This window comes from Arachis stenosperma, chromosome 7 (assembly GCF_014773155.1).
Source record: "Arachis stenosperma cultivar V10309 chromosome 7, arast.V10309.gnm1.PFL2, whole genome shotgun sequence".
Taxonomy (NCBI): domain Eukaryota; kingdom Viridiplantae; phylum Streptophyta; class Magnoliopsida; order Fabales; family Fabaceae; genus Arachis; species Arachis stenosperma.
Genome location: NC_080383.1, coordinates 13,406,024 through 13,422,550, shown reverse-complemented (window position 1 = coordinate 13,422,550; position 16,527 = coordinate 13,406,024).

The window sequence follows — 16,527 nt, the reverse complement described above, 5'->3', positions numbered from 1 at the left end:
GAGTTTTGAAGAAGATTTGAGTTTGTGAATTGCTTTTGCAGGTAACCAAGACAATATCTCTATTAACTCATCGTTAGACATTGTAGCCAATGTGATCAAGATCAACGATGACTTACTTGTTTGAAAGCCATGAATGAAAATTTTATTATGGTATCAGAGCCGTGGTATCCTCCTTGAGGAGGATATATAAGTTAGAAATCACCATGTTTCTTTTTCAACCTCTGGTGCAGAATTTATAACCCACAAACTAACCGGCAAGTGCATCAGGTCGTACCAAGTAATACCTCAGCTGAGTGAGGGTCGATCCCACGAGGATTGATGGATCAAGCAATAATGATTGAGTGATTGGCTTAGTTAGACTAACAGAAAATGGTGTTTGAAGGTTCAAAAGCATTAATCGTAAATTTAGAATATTAATATAGCAAGCAGTAAATTGATGTGAATAATATATGGGAAAACAGTTAACGCTTCAGAGTTATCTATTTTCTGGATTGACTTTTCTTACTAACTATCTTATTCATGTAAGATTTATTTCATGGCAAACTATATGTGACTAGACCCTAATTCTTTAGACCTTTCTAATCTCCTCTAATTCTCATCAACCACCAATTACTTGGTCAATTAATTCCAATTAGAGGGTAAAATTCAATTCTAGTTTATATGCCACAGAAATCTTAATTATCCGAACATAAGAGGATTATATGTCACATATCCCGTTAAATCCAGATAATTATAATTTAGGAGAAATTGTTTTCAACTTGTTGTTCAAGTAAAGAGCTTTTCTAAGTTATACAAGAACTCAATTAGAAAAAGGGTCATACTTCCGTTCCATCCAAATTCATAAGATAAAGAACGAAAACAATTCTTAAATTATTAATCAATATATGAATTAAAATAGAAAAACAATAGAATCAATCCGTACAAATAGACAGAGCTCCTAACCTTAACAGTGGAGGTTTAGTTGCTCATGGTTCAAAGAGAAAAACTAAAATTCTGGTAAACTGTAAATTTGGAATGAGGTAGGGAGAAAAGATTCCTGAAGGGCTTATTCTTTTTCTTTTTTATATCTAATCCTAATTAATGTAAAATATATTTACTAAACTAAATAATATCTTTTTCTAATTAAAAAATAAAAAAATTTAAATCAGAATTAATAAGAGATTGCGTGCTTGCTTCTTGGAGAGTTGGGGACCACTTAATTTCTTAATAATCCACGCCTAACTTGAGAAGGCGCAGCCTTGGCCGAATTGATGGAGAAGAAGTATGGACTTTTATACATCGTTGGAAAGCTCTGGAAGTTAGCTTTCCAACGCCACTAAAATCACGTCAATTGGACCTCTGTACCTTGAGTTATTCAGGTTTAAGTGCAGAGAGGTCAGGATTGACAGCATCATTCGCCTTCTCATTTTATGCGAAAACTCCATCAAATCCATCCGAATGCCACCTAAAATAAACAGAATTGCACACGACTCAAAGTAGCATCCATAGTGGCTAATAGATAATTAATTCTTGATTAAACTCAACAAATTAAAAGCAAATTCACTAGGAAAAGGTAGGAAAGATGCTCACGCATCAACCTCCTCCCACAATAAATAATCATAGATTTAGTTACATGCATCCAAGTGAAAATCCTACCACAGTTTTGGTTATCCCGATTATTTACCAGGAATTCCGTATGCGCCTCCTTTCTTCCGGCTGTTCCGTCTGCATTCTTTTTCAGCAGTTTAATCTGCATTCTGTTTCAACAGTTCCATCTGCACTCTTATCACGCTCTATGCGTCCTTTTTCTTATCGCGCTCTACGCGCCCTCTTTTATTGCGCTCTACGCGCGTATTTTTTCATTTTTCTTTTGAAGATCGCTGCTCAAGCACAGTATCTTCTTTTATATTTTTGCCGCTGGTAGCTCAAGCTCCGCCGCACGCATTTTTTGAAGATCGCTACTCAAGCGCATCATATCCTTTTATCTTTTTGCCGCCGGCAGCTCAAGTTCCGCCGCACGCATCTTTCTCCGCGTCACCACGTTAGACGTGTTTTCATCAACAATTTTATCGGAACTTATCCAAGCTGTGGATTTTTGACATCTTCCATCCACCAGCTTGCGAGGGCGTATTAAACTACTCTTCCACCTTAGTCCATGACAATAATAAAAAAGTCTCGTGACTCACAAATTCAGCCCAACAGAATACATAAATTCAATTACAATTTTAGTCTTTATTATCTTATCTTATCTTATTTTTATCTTATCTTTAATTACTCTTATCTTATCCTTATTTACTTTTATCTTTCATAGAATATATATATATATATATATATATATATATATATATATATATATATATATATATAATTTGTTCTATATATATTTAATTTTACTCTTATAGTTTATAATACACTTCAGTACAATTTAATCAATTAATAATTAATAAAAATTCGTATTTTTTTTATATTTTTTTACAATTTTATCATTCTGTAATATGAGTATTATGAATTTATGATTAATACCGTGCGCCTATTAGGTCAATGATGGGTCTCTTTTTTATTTTCGGTATAATTTTTATTTAATAAATTTAGCCATCTTTTAATTCAAAACTAGTGGCAAAAATTTAACTTGAATCGGAACTCTGGTAGGGGCCTTCGGGTGAAAAAACCTTTCGATGAGTGAAAGATTTCCTTCATAATTTAATTTTAAAGTAAAGTATCGTTTTTATCCCAACGTTTAGAGTAAGTTTTATTTATGTTCCTAATATTTAAATCGTCTTTAATTCAAAACTAGTGGCAAAATTTAACTTGAATCGGAACTCTGGTAGGGGCCTTCGGGTGAAAAAAACCTTTCGATGAGTGAAAGATTCCTTCATAATTTAATTTTAAAGTAAAGTATCGTTTTTATCCCAACGTTTAGAGTAAGTTTTATTTATGTTCCTAATATTTAAATCGTCTTATTTGTATCTCTAACGTTTATAAAAGTGATTCAATGTTATCCTAATATCAATTATACTAACAAATCAGATTATATTTTTTAATTATTTTTATTTGGATGTATTCATTCTCAATTAGGTCTCACTTGGATGTGTTTGATTTTAATATTATATCCACTATTTTTGTTTAGATTCAATTATGTCCCTAGAAAAATGAATTATGTAAATATTGTAAGAATTAGTTTCAACTTTTGATGAGCTATTTTTCAGAGTGGATCATCGATTCTATCCCAGACATTTGTATTCTAACTTCAAGAAGAGATTTTTAAAACTCAAACTAAGGCGTTCATGATGTGTAATTGATGGCAGGATAACCTTAAATCACTTTTATCAATATTAGAAATACAAATAAAACGATTTAAATGTTAAGAACACAAATAAAATTTACCCCAAACATTAAGAATAAAAACGATATTTTACTTTTAATTTTATATACGTGTTTGCGATTGAAACTATGAAATACTATTAAATATTTAAATTCGAGCGTCCAATGCTTTTGATATGCAACTAAAAATCTCTATTAACTTTAATTTATTACTTTTATCTTACACTCCGTTTTGTACGAGAATATGATATGATAAAGTATTAAAAATAAAACACAAAAAATAAAAATAAAAATTAGTATTGTATTTTATTTAGTAATAAATTAAAAAAAGTTTAATTTATTTTTATTTAAAAATTTAAAAAAATATAATAATAAAAAATAGAATAAAATATTATTTTAATTTTCAATTTTTGAGTTAAATTTTAATTTAATTTCTAATGTTTAAACGTTTTATTTGCGTCCCAACACATTTTAATGTCATATTTTAATCTTGAGAAAGTTTTAAATGGGTTTAAATTTGTCCTACTGTTAAATTTGACATGAACAATTTACAAATTGAATTGTCAATAACATTTGATTTCACAATATAAATAAAATTGATCCACTAACCATCACTAATATAAAAGTTTTTTTTTTAATTTTAAAGCATTGATAGTTGATTATTAGGATTTGGAGTTTTATAATACAAAAAGAAAATTAAAAAAAAAGTGTTACAAGAAGGTTTTGATTATATTTTTTTAATATATGAAAAAAGATATGACTTAACTAGGGGAGTGGATCCTCTCCAGTGAATAAAAAACTGGATGGTGTGCAGTGTTTAATCTAACCATTCACCACACTCTCTCTCTTATTTATTTCTGGTCCCACTATTAAAATCAAAGGTGAGAAATTGCACTGTATTTTGTCAAGTGTTGAAAAAACTGGAGAGGATCTATTTCCACTTAACTAGTAACGTTATTAATGTCTACATCATTCATTTCGTTAATTATTAATGTCAAATTTAATGATAGGATAACATTAAACTTGTTTAGCCAATGAATAATAGTTTAAATGGTATAGTCTCCCCATTCTCAATTAAGAGGTTGCGGGTTCGAGTCTCCTATTTTTAGTAAAAAAAATAAAAAATAAAAAAAATATTAAACTTGTTTAAAATTTTTTAAGACAAAAATAAGACGTTTGAAATATTAAAGACTACATTAAAATTTAATTCAAATGTTAGGGACAAAAGAATATTTTATTCTAAAAAAATATAATTATAAAAAATTAATAAAAATAATAAAAAATAAAAAGTGATATCTTTTATTAATGTTTTTATATTTTTTTAAAATAAATATAAAATATATTAATTTAATAATTTTAGATATAATATCTCTATGTATATGCATCTCCTAAACATAATTTTATGTCTTTATTTTTATTCAAGTGTCCCACATCAATACACAAACGAAATCTTACAAAACGTAGTTTCTCTCCATAAGGTACTCTTCTTTATTAATATAGGATTCTTTCTTACTATTTGCTAAAGAAAAAGATTATGTTGCTTTAGTTCTGAGCTCGACAAAAAAAAAACAGAGGATGTGCATTTTTTCATAACAACACTCTTCACACACACACGCACACAATCCAAATCATTTTAAAAATCGTTTTCAAACTTTTTTTTTATCAAATTCATCCCCAACTTAAAAAGTAATTTTAAAATCATCCTTCTTTATCTCAACTTTATTTTTTGAACAAAAATTACCTTTTAACAAACATAAAATTAAAAAACCCACTCATCACCTTAAATTAACACACTCCAGTAATTTCAATCTTTTTCATTATTCTCACCATCTTTTTTAGATTCTCCAATCTTTTTTATCACTCCCATCATATCGTCCCTAACATTAGCAAAATTTCTTCTTCATTCTCATTACCTTCAATAACAATAATAACAACAACAACAACTCCCTGACACTGCTGCAATTTTTTTTAAAGGTGTTATAATTATTATTTTTATCAGGATTAATTTGTCCAAAAATTATATTTATAACATTAAGGATAATTTTAAAAATAAAATTATGATAGAGTTGATTTTGATTTTCACCTAAAATCTTAGTGACAAAAATGTACTTAATCCAATTTAAAACTAATACATTACAATTTTTAGTTCCTTAAATTATGATAATTTAACTTAAATCCTTTAAAATAATTAATTTGAATTAGTCTAGTGTTTATCTCATTAATCCGCTTAAATAGGTGTTAGAGATTTAAATCTCACTTTATACATACAGTAATTTATTAGTTAGCGACAAACTCTTAAATGAAGCTTAAATATGTGAAATAATCTTTGGCTGAACACCAAAAAAAAAAAAAACTTAAATCCTTTAAAATAGTAATTTAGATGTCATCATATTTTTCTTCTAGAATTAAATAAAAGAAAACGAGGAATTGAATTTATATAGTACACTAATTAATAACAAGATATTCGTTCGAAATTATCTTCTTAACGACATTCATTTAAAAATGGAAGGCAATAATAATAAGTAGTGGTATATATGATGATATCCAGTGATGAAATCAATAATTGGAGTAATTGGAATTGCTTATAAAGGGTGAAGGGAAGAGATATAGAAGGGTAGTTAAAATAAAACAAAAGAATACGTCAAAACAAGTTGAATTTGATAGAGAATGTTGTTTCGTCCCATATATTCAGAGGTAAATATGATGCAAGATTTTAGATAAGATTTCGTGGTCCTTCTCAGCTTTAAATTAAAGAAAGGGGGAGACATAAGCATCGCAAAAACGCAAAGTGTAATAACACTCACTTTGCCCACTCCCATGTGTTGTGCTCATTGGGGGACCTCTCACTTTGTTTTCTTCCCAACCAAACAAGTGAAACAACTTCATTAATTTTTCAAAATCTTCATGTCCTTCTCGTTACTTTCTTTTTCTTTCTTCTTCCTACTTTTCCTTCTAATAATGTTTTTCCAGAGGCAAAAATTTACCAAGAGGGAAAAAGATATACAAAACTACTTACTATGTCGGCAATTGCACATAGAAAATATATTATAATCCTAAAATGCATGCATTGCAATTTCCATATGGTAAAGTTGTGTTCCATTTTCTTCGGAGCATTGTTTACAATTAATTCTTGGAAGGTTAATTATACGGAAAAATGAAGCATATAATTTTTTAGAATGAAAATTCAAATGCAATCAACTTCACGTGAAGTTGATAACTGATAATCGTTAGACTAAAATTTTAGTCAAATCATTTAACAATTCTCAATTATCAACTTCACGTGAAGTTGACTGCACATGAGTTTTCACCAACTTTTTAGCGATGAAATTCTAATTTCTTCTATATTGTTTATGAAAAATTCATGAAAAATGTTATATATATGCACTATTTTTGGGAATATTCATTGATATAATTTTTATTTTTTTGTATTAAAAATGATTGATAAAAAGTAAAAGAAATAAAAAATGTATTCTTTATACCATAAAAAACATGCAAAAGAGTATATATAAAAAAAATAGCGTAAGCATATTTGTCAAAATTTACTGTTGGTAGATAAAATATTTACCGCGGTAAGCCAATTTAATGTAGGTTTTATTTATGGAGATGTGGTATGAGTTAGAGAGGTTGAAATGATTACGCAACAACTTTAGAAAGCATATAGTAGATGCATGGTGTAAACATTTTATAGCCACACATTTAAATATTAAACTTGTGCGTAGAAAAATAAAATTGAAACATTGTTGAAAATATATAAGACTTGAAGTATTTTAGCAAATGATTTATTTAGTATTTGGACAAACATGCACATTAAACATATACCCAGCCTAATTATTTTTCATCACAAACAAAAAAGAATCACTAGTACTTGGTACACTAGTGCACGGATCGTACCACATTTGATAAAGAAATTGAGAAAACAAAGTTTCATGTTTATTTACTTTTGTGTTTATTGTTTTTATGTTGTTGTATTTTTGCATTATTATTTATTTTGTATTTATGGTGTGGATTTCATGTATCACTAACTTTGTGGTGGTGGTGCTTGTGAGCTATATGATGGGGCCTTGGAATATGAAAAGTATGATATGAATATTTCACTTAAATCCACATATGATATGCAAATTGCTCCATAATGTTTATATGTAGTGTCACAATCTCACGTGGACAAGATGCCTTTTATTATTAATATTATTATTGCACACCGCACACAATATATATACCTTGATTCAGACTTGCATTTGTTCCTTCTTTTTTCTTTTTCCTTACTAAAGTTTCATTCAGCCTAAGAGATTAGGCAAGGAAAAAGAAAGAATTAGATATAGGAGAAAATAAAAAAATATTAATAAAGTCTCTTAGCATTATCTAATAGATTGTTCATGTTTGACTCAGCCCATATCTCACTTGATAGTTTTATCAAGTCACTTTTTTAGATCTTTATCTTATAGCGACGATGAAATCCTCATTGAGATTGGATTCAGATCGAGTATAAGTCACGTTTAAACCTAGACATAATAGAGCATATCAGTCGCCAATGACCACCATCACCCTCTTCCTCTCACCTTTTAATCCGAACCTCAACTGCGGTGATTGCAACTCAATAGTATTTGAATTCGGAGTATAAAAGAGTTAAAAAATATGATATTTAAATTTGGAGATTGAATTTAGATATATTGGAGAAAAGAAAATTTTTCATTTAAGGAAAAACAATATTTGTTGCTAAAAAAAATAGTCCATTCTAAATGTTAGAAATTATTAAAGACAATTTTGGCAAGAATAATTTTTTTGGGGATAAGTATTTTGGGGTTTAAGTACGATTTTGGTTCCTAAAGTATAGGTCGAAAATTTTTTTCGTCCCCAACTTTTTTTTGTATGCAGAATCATCCCTAAGGTTTAACTTGGTTTTAAAATCGCCTTTCGGAACAAAATACCTTTCTCCTTCTTTACCAAAATACTCAGTTTTTATGCTTCTTTTTCTTCTTCTCCATTACAACATCTGTTCTTCTTTAACTAAAAATTTAACAAAATTTTAACAGTAACAACAAAATTTCAACTAACAAATATCAAAAAGTCAAAAACAGAATTTTAACTAAAAAAATATCAAAATTAGAAAAATAAAATCAAAATAAAAAACAGAAAAAACAGAAGCAGAAAAATAATAAAATCAATCAGAATAGAATCAGAGTCAACAACACCAATGTGATTAACAAAATCAACAAATCTAACAATGTAATTAATAAAAAAAAATAGAAGCAGAATAGGTGGAGTTGCAGTGATAGTGTTGGCCGCTGCTGGTGGAGGTGGAACAAGGATTGTTTTCTGTGTCTGGTTCAACAAGAGAGAAGCTGATGAAGATGCTGACATCGCTGGCAGTTTGTTGGAGAAAAGAGGTCGATTTTGGTGGTCTCTGTTCAGTAAGAGAACTAAGGACGGACAGAGGTGAACGGCTAGGTTGGGAAGGAATGAAGGAGGGAGACATCACGGAGGCCTGGGTGTCAACGGCAGCGCTAGGGATCGGGGGGTTGTTTTGGGTTTGCGGAGAGGGGGATAGAGAGCTCGCCGCGACAAAGCTAGCGTGAAGAGGAGAAGAAGAAGGAGGACAAGGAGACGTGTGATGGCGCTGTGATGGGAAAAGGAAAAGAAGAATGGTGTCGATTCTCTTCCCTCTTCCCCCTCCTTCTTCTTCCCTCTCCCCTCGTCTGTTTCTTTCTCTTTTTTATTTTATAATTTTTTTTGTTAAGGATAATTTGGTAATAAAATTTAAAATTTAGGTAAATATGACGATTTTAAAATTAAGTTATACCTTAGAGACGATTTTGTATGGAAAAAAAATGTTAGGAACGGAAAAAATGTTCGACTTATACTTTAGAGACCAAAATCATACTTAACTCCCTTTTTTGGTAAGTATTATCGTCCAGTTATGTTTAGTGTATTTAATTTTTCTTTTTTGTTATATATGTAGATTCGAAGACAAATATTTTTTTAAGAGGAAGAGAATGATATGTACTCAAGAGGGCGTTTTTGACATTTTAAAGCTAAAGGATATAATGATAATATTTTTTTTGTTCAATAATTTGAATACTAGAAGAATATACTATACTGATTTTAGTCATCAAGGAAATCAAGATTTCGTCTCAAAAATAATGATGCTAAAATGGTGACACTTATAAGGCCTATTAGGCTAAGTGAGAACTTAAGAAGTTCAAGAGTGTTCTTCAAGTTTAATGGGAGTCACAGATTTAGCATTAATTTTTGAAATGATGTAGTCTATATTTTATTTTGATTTTTTATTAAGATTTGTTAAAGATTTGAATTGGTTTTGATTTGTTTAGTAGTATTTTTAGATATTTTAAATTTAAATTAAATTTAATCTAATCTAATAAGATCAAATCTGATTTAAACTAGTTATCATATCTTTTAAGATCTTTAAACGTAAATCGTATCTGATTTAAATAGATATGGCCAATTTTAGAGTCATATCTAAAAAGATTTTACTCACTTTTAAGCTAATTTATTTAGAGATCTATTTAAATATTTTTTTGAGACAATTTACACAACTTTTGATGAATACTAAATTTTTAGTTGTTTTATGCACTTTTCTATGTGATCAAGTGAAGTGAGTGATTTTTTTTACGTGTTAATGAAAAAATTTAAAGGATCCAACCTAAAATAATTCTTAGTATTAATTCTTTTAATTTTCAACCACTTGATCTAAGTTGTTAATGATAGATTTTTTGAAGATCTAATAAAAAAAATCCTTTCGATCAAGTAAGTTACTAACAACTAATTTTATAGAGATCTAATAAAAAACTCATTTTTCTATGAGTTCTATTTTCGCTATTAATTTCGCATCTTTTGTTTTTTCGTTGTATCTTTTTTTATTCCTTTTCATCCTCGTTCTTAATTTTTTTACCATTGCTTAGCAAGAATTTTCTATTAGTATCTAAAGAAATCAGATAAGTATGTCCAATGTGAGTAATTTTTGTACTTGTACGATTACTTAAAAGGATGTGATCTCTATGGTAATGAGCAAATTCGATTGATTTGGGATAATATAGCGTAAAACTCCTGTACCTAAATACCAAGAGTTTTTTGAAAGATTTGAGGAAGTATCCATATATACTCTTGGATTATAGAAAGAAGAGAGTGGTGGTGGAGGCAAAACTCACGTTCAATTTGGAGATATGGTGCTAAATTGAAAAGCTTGAAATATGAGAATGCAGTGTGGCTAAGTTTAGCACACACTTAACACTAAATTATTGATAAATAAGAACCTTGAAATCGAAAAAATCTTCCACCATCTCTTCCTACATCTCTGTCTCTTCGTCCAGAAAAATCTCTACTAGTCATAAGATAATAATCACGTAATTTTCGTTCTTTATATTTTTTAGATTCTGTCCCAATCGTCTTCTCTGCTTTAATGTTGAATTGTAAAGACACTTTTACTTTTAGAAGATATTCCAATTCATTTGCTCCAATCTAATGCAATGCTAGTTGTTTTCATATGAGAAAATTATTCTTGTTGAGTTTATCAAAATTGGATGTAAAAAGAAAATATTTGTGAGTGAAAACATTGTTAGGTAATGATATCATTTTTGCCGTGAATCATTATCAATTTCTGAATTGTTGGGCCAACTGTCGAGAGCTCTCGATTATCGGAGAGATTTTGGGGGAGGAATCAATGAGTCTCTCATTTTATAAACTCCTCACTCTTTTTAGCTCTTTTTTTATGTGGGACTAATTTTAACATTCCTCACACTTGCACTCCTCCACATCAAGTATCAACTCCTCTCTAGCTCCTCCACCACCACGAGTATTTGTCCATCACGCCGTCCGTATCACCTTTGTCGGGAAGACTTTCGATACTTCACCTTGAATATCCCTTAAAACTACCAGACCGATTAATCATCGGCTCTGGTACCACTTGTTGGACGAACCGTGGAGAGCTCTCAACCACCGGGAAGACTTTGGAGAGGAATCAAGCGAGAGAACATAAAATGACAAGATATCACATCTATCTCAAAATCTTAAGGTGTCAAATTAATGAGTTTCTCATCTTATAAACTCCTCATTCTTCTTTATTTTCTTTGATGTGTGACTAATTTCAACACTCCTCACACTTACAACACTAACATAAATGCCATGTAAAAATCAATTCTATAAGTTCTAAAGAAGAAATAGTGAAGAATGATTTTGATTATTGGAATGATAATAGTTATTGAAATTATATATTCTAAACGAAAGAGTCAATACTATATATAGTAATGAAAAGTTTTTAAATGTATTTAAAATATCATTGTTTCAGTAATCTTAACAGTTAATTTTAATTAATATATATTATATATATTTTTTATAATTGAGATTAATGGTTGATACACTTAAAATTCTTTTGTAATAGCTTATTTAACAGATTGGGTAAAGTACTAAATTGGTCTATCCTACATAAAGAATAAGGTCTTACATGATAAAGTTAAATAATTAACAGAATGTTTTATATGAGAACAGTACAAGAACAAGATCGATAATCTGGAGAATAAATACAAGCTCTAAAGATACAAAATCAACCGTGGATGCATTAATATATTTATTTATCATTTTCCTTAGTTTTATAGAAAATATTTCATTTAAATTTTAAGAAGAATGATAAATAAATGTATTGATATATTCACAGTTGATTTTGTGCCTCTAGAGTTTATATTTGTTTTTCAAATTATCGATCTTGTTCTTATACTGTTGTCATGTAGGACATTTCGTTAACTAGTTAACTTTGACCTCACGGTGGGACTACATTGAAGCTAAATAAAACTTTTTTAAATTTAAATAGGACATTTTAAATCTTAATGACCAAAATAAGATTACGCCCAGATATAGAAGACCAATTTAATACTTTACCCTAACAATTCTATATAAAGAAACTTAACTACCTAGAAAAATTAGGTGGTTGTAATGGAATCTATTTGAATAACAAATTCTGATTCTTTACTATCCCTTCTCAACTTGGCAGATTACAAAATCAATTTTAACCTAAATTAGCTCAACCTAATTTAATTTATAATTTTTTTCAGTTTATCAATTTTTTATGTATTATCACTGTATAGTTTTCAACAATTGCATACTACTAATTTTGCTTTAACATTGTATTTCTTTTTCTTTTTGTAAATTATGAATTGTGAAATGAATAAAATAATAATAATAATTTTATCTTCATTAGATTTTATGTAACATGTTTAATATATATGTTAATTATAATAGAGAAAATAATACATTCTGTAAGACATAATTAAAACTTTCTTTAAGAATATGACAGTAAAACTAGTAATTAAAAGAGCGTGAAATATAAGACTGCTAGTAATATTCATTTGAGTCTTGTTATTATTTGTTAAGGTATTTAATGAAAAAAAAAAACTCCATTGAAAAGCAAACAAATTTAAAGATTTCTACTTACTAGCAAATTTAAAGTCTAATAAACCAACTTGGGTTGATTGAGTAGTCAACTCACTCGTCCGCTTAAGTAAGTGTCGGGGTTCGAATTCCGCCTTGTGCATGCAGCAACCTATTGGCCAGTGACAGACCCTTAAATGGAGCTCAAATCTGTGACGGATTAGTCTTTGGTCTGTCGAATTGAGGAATATACCGTGGACAACAAAACAAAAATTTAAAACCTAATAATTTTTAAGATTTAACTAATTTGTGTTTTAAGAGTATATGTTAAAAATATATATAATAATAATATTTTCTAAATTTTAATATATTTGATATATTAAAAATTAAAAAATTTATCTTTTTAATAATTTTTTATAAGAATTTTTGTATAATATTTTAAAATATGCAATTAAATACATATTGATAATATCTTTATGAATTTAATTATCATATTCTAAAGACATATAATAAGACTATTACTAGTTGGAATTCTTAAATATTTTTTCTTAATAAATATAAAATAAATACATTAAAAATTTAGGTTTTTTGTATATATATATATATATATATATATATATATATATATATATATATATATAATTTATAACCTTAACATATATGTTCTAAGAGGACAAGTTAGTTTTAAACTCATAAAATTATTATTTATTAGTACAATAAATGTTGGTAATGAATTAGAAGTTGAATACTGGAAGGATGTAGTGTAATTAAGAGTGATGAAGGCAACATTCTGAAATCTGAAGGCAATGAGACTCAGATTCCCATATGCCGGCAGCATCGATGTGAGAGAGAAACATCATCGTTACTCACACAATACATAACATAATGCCATTTTGTGCAAATCCCGTAAATCATGGGTTTTTTAATCTGTCTCTAAACCACAAACTAACCTACATACCTCTACATGTATAGCCATTTAATTTTGCAACTTGCATATTGCAATGCAACCATACTAACATTGCAACATAGGCATGTTAACCTTATGAAATTACTTGTTCCAAGATATAAACCGATAAAAAAAATATAAATAATTATATTTTTTATACAATATTTTTTTTAGATTTGTATACTTTTTTTTATAACTTTTTTGGTCTTATACTAGAATTTTCTTTTTATTTTTTGGAGCTTAATAAAGATCAAATTTTAAATCTTTTAGTTACAAAATTCTAATATTATATTATAAAATATTTTTTTTCAAAAAATTTAGATTAATAAAAAAATTACATATATAATTATATTTTTAATACTTATTACTATTTTATTATATGACAATAGCAATAATGTTATTTCATTTAATAAAGTAGTCGACCATAAAAATTGATTTTAGTATAAATACATATAATATTTTTTTGTATTTAATATATATAGTATATTTGAATAAATTTATAATATAAAATAAATTATTATGGATTTTTCTTTATTTGAAAGCGCATTATATACCGCTAGGAATTTACCAATAAATACATAAATGATGATTCGATTCTTTCTTACTGTATCTAATGCAAGCAATGCAAAAGGTTCTTACATTATATTGTGGATGGAATGAGTGAAAAGTAGCTATATATATGTGGGTTACATGTATATTAGTAATCATAATTTACATGGGTATATATGTTATGTCTAGTGGTGGGTAGAGGGCTTCATGTCCCTTCATGGGGACCATGTGGGTTGAAGGTAACATGTTATTGAAATTGTTCACTTCATTTTATATATACTCTCTTTCACGTGGGTCAGTGTTATGTTAAATTAAATCAATAAATTAAATTACGATGAAAACTCGTATACAGTTATCTTTATTTAAAATTATTATTTAAATTTATTATTTAATAATTATTAAATAAATTTATAAATTTAATTAAATTATTATTTAATAATTTTTAATTATCAATTTATATAAATATAACTGTATATGAGTATTTTTCTTAAATTAAATTTGTGCTTGGGGATATATATATATCTTCTAAGAAGCTTCCTTTGTGGTGCTCACTGGTCCAAATTAATGTAACTACTCATCAATTTCTTTTAGTCGTCTAATTAATTATAAAAAAATTTCAAATGTTTTAATTATAAATACTAGTTTATAAAAAGCATGCATGGTTGGCAACTAAAAGGGAATGTTTTTGCGATTTTCTAGTTAGGGTTATACCGGAGCAATTATGATTTATGAAGGCAAAACATTGCTTTTTCAATTGTTTTGTTTGCTAGAGAAACACTTGGGATTATTGGGACAATTAATTATCACATATCATTAGTGGAATGTCATGAACATGCTAATGTTTAATTAAACATCCAACATGATTTTTTTCTTACAAAAAGGATAAATAAAAGTTTGAATATAAAACTAATTAAGTGTGACACACATCATCCTTTAAGAGTAGTAAAGTTATAGTATTATAAAAACAAATAAGGACACAAACATAGATATTAAATAAATATTTGCTTAACTAAACACAGGCTAAATCTAAATGGTGCACACTGCACACTACACTACATGCAATTCATGGTGCCACGTACGTATCCCATCCTCTGACAAACAAGGGAAGGAAAGATAAACCATAAACAACCTTGCTTTAGTAAATTGGGATGAGCCTTTTCAACAAGAAAATTGGTAGTAAAATATACAAATCATGCTTTCAGAAAATTAAATGGGTAAAAGATAATGCACAAAAAAGGAGTAAAATAGAGTAATGTTAGGGAGTTATTTTTTTAATTAATAGTAGTTAATTTTTTAAATTATTTTATTTATTTTAAATTTTAGATTTTAAATATACATCTTAAACTTTAAATTCTAAAAAAAATATATTTTTTTAAAATTAAAATAAAAAAATATTAACTAACTAAAAATTATTTTTTTATTATACTTTCTCATAATATTATTATTGTGAGTTTAATTAGAGAATTAATTTTTCCAAGGACTATCAAACAAATCTTGTAAAATTATATTTTTATTTCAAATTCTAAATTTTAAAATTTAAACTCTCTCAAAAAAGAGTTTTTACAATTAAAAAATATTAACATTTACTAATTAAAAATTAATTTTTTATATTTATTATATTATTATTATTATTATTTAAGTTATTAATTAACTCTGACAAGAAAAAGAGAATAAAAAAAGAATTAAAATATATATATGTAGTAGAATAATGAAGAGGTCACAGATTGTACTAAAATAAGTAAATATAGGTGAGTGGTTGTAGTTGAATTTTTTGCCATTCTTGTCATGTCATACTGTGGGCCAAAAGAGTACACATGCATATCACTTGAAAGAATCAATATGCAGAGAAAAAGGTAATAAGAGAGTAGAAGAAAAGTCAGTATGTGGCTACATACTTTATTTTTTCCTTCTTCTCCCATTCTCTTCTTTCGGTAGTAGAAGTAAGTCTAGCGGGTGCATAGCATCTCATAAACAAAAGAGAGCAACATGCCTATACCACTAAGGATCACATGTGTGGTTTTGCACTTTGCACCTTAGCTTCCATTATATTCTACTCTTCTTATTTTGACTATTATGTGGATCAAAGATATAACATGCTAGATATGTTATTTGCTATATTAACCAAGAGCTAGGCATAGTAGACTTCACATTTTGCTTGGTTTTTTAACCATTTAGTCATACATTCAAACTCTTAACGGGTATATGGAAAGATTTCTTTTTTTTCTTTTTCTTATAGATACTTTTTGGAAAATTTTTATTACAAAAAGCAAGATTTAGTCATTATTGTTGATAGTAAATATTCTGAGAAATATTTTAAAAATAATGAGAATATTACCACTTGTTTTTTTTATATAAAA